Source organism: Daktulosphaira vitifoliae, unplaced genomic scaffold (assembly GCF_025091365.1).
Source record: "Daktulosphaira vitifoliae isolate Bord-2020 unplaced genomic scaffold, ASM2509136v1 Scaffold_1, whole genome shotgun sequence".
Lineage (NCBI taxonomy): Eukaryota > Metazoa > Arthropoda > Insecta > Hemiptera > Phylloxeridae > Daktulosphaira > Daktulosphaira vitifoliae.
This window is the reverse complement of record NW_026099572.1, coordinates 18,956,529-18,958,561: the sequence shown is the minus strand read 5'-3', so window position 1 is coordinate 18,958,561 and position 2,033 is coordinate 18,956,529.

The window sequence follows — 2,033 nt, the reverse complement described above, 5'->3', positions numbered from 1 at the left end:
AGTTACTACTTATTGTTTAAAATAATTTTTTCTTTCGGGGTATGAGTACGAAAGTACCTTGAAAAGATAAAACGGTAAAAAATGAATTGATCTTTATTTATTAATATGAAAATTATTGTGATTAACTAGCATTTTTTTTACATCAATAACGATAATAGTATCAGAAAAAATCTCATCTCGGGTCAACTAGTTTGGTAATAAATACCTAGAGTAGGAACTACATGCGAGTTCTCTAAACTTAACCTTATACCTTATATGTAATTAGTAAAATTATTTTTATTTTACATTAATGTTAATAATACATATATTGAAATAAATACACTTTGTTTTCTTTTTATTTCCATTAAAATTGGTAATTAAAAATAATAGAACTATTATAATTACAATTATTATTGAGTTATTAAAATTGTATTTCACAGATTAAAACTTAACGTAAAATAGTATTTAGTAGTGTTAGATATGTATTAATTCCTAATTTAATTTACCGCAACCCCCCAAAAAAATATATCCCACATTAATTTTAGGGAAATTTTAATTCAGTTCCCGAAAATAGAATCTATTCATTATTATAATACACAATAAATCTAGTATCTGACATTTAAAATTTGAAATTTAATCATATAAACTAGGCCAAAATTATGAACTATTATCATAAAAATTATTTTTATAGTAAATGGCATTTGAATATTTAACATAACTTTATTCGAATTTTTTTCATAATTTTTATTATGCAATTATTATAACATATATAATACACGGAAAATTCAACTACAAGTAGCTTTTTGTTTTTTTATGTTTTCTGTATAGCTAGTTGGTGTATTTAAAAAATTACCACAATATACCTTACTATCATTCTTTAATAATATCTGTTAACAAAGTCATAATTGATACTTNCAAATAGCTATTTGATTTTTTATGTGTTTTCTGTATAGCCAGTTGGTGTATTTAAAAAATGACCACAATATATCTTACTATCATACTTTAAGAATATCTGTTAACAAAGTCGTAATTGATACTTTATCTAACTACACTTATTATCTATACTAAATAAGAGTTCTAATTCGTCATAAAACTAGGTTCAACGCGAATAGAGAACTTTATGCACATTCTTATTCAAAGATTTATAATAGTGATTTTGAATGTTTTTAAATTAATATCTAAACAGGTTTCTCATTTTTTTGGAATTTATAAACTACAATTAATACTTTACACGGTGTTATTATTATTTTTTCACACTAAAAATATTTTTATATAAGAACACAGATATATCCTACATTTTTTGTAAATTACCATAGCCTCTATATGCGCCTATCCAACTAAATGTACTGGATTTTTGAAATTAATTTCACTTCACTTTAGACTCTTTTCATAACTTATTTGGATTTTCACTCACAAAAATATTGAATACATAAATTATAATATACGAGAAATTTAGCGTTTAGATAAAAAAAAAGTGTGTAGTAATGTAATTTTTATAAAAATTATTTGACTATGTGAATTAAAAAAAAAAAAATTCTGTTCTTATATTAAAGATACCTCTAAAATTATCACAATTCATTAGCCTTATAAAATAATAGTAAAATAACTGTGAATGTATCAATTTATTTAAGATACATTGAAAAAATGACTTTTCCATAGCAAATGTTAAAACTCGTACATGCGACATATCTTTCTGAAAATGTTAGCATAATACAGCCAGTTTTTTTTACATTTGCAAATTTATAGCGCGTACTAGTGACATAACTATCTCGATATATCAAACTATGTACAGCCCGCTATTTTCATATTATAAGATTAAAGTCATCATTTGTTTTGAAAGTGTAACATAAATGAAAACAAACTTTCACATATACAATATACATTTATAAACAGTTCTCACAATTGTATTCATATATATACAGTATTTAATAATTAATGAAACAGGCCAGTTGTTCTAACAATAAGAACAATAGAAACCCGTTTCCTTACTTACTGAACACTCTATATATAATATAATATATATAGGTTATGATAATAAAGAGGTATCATTAATA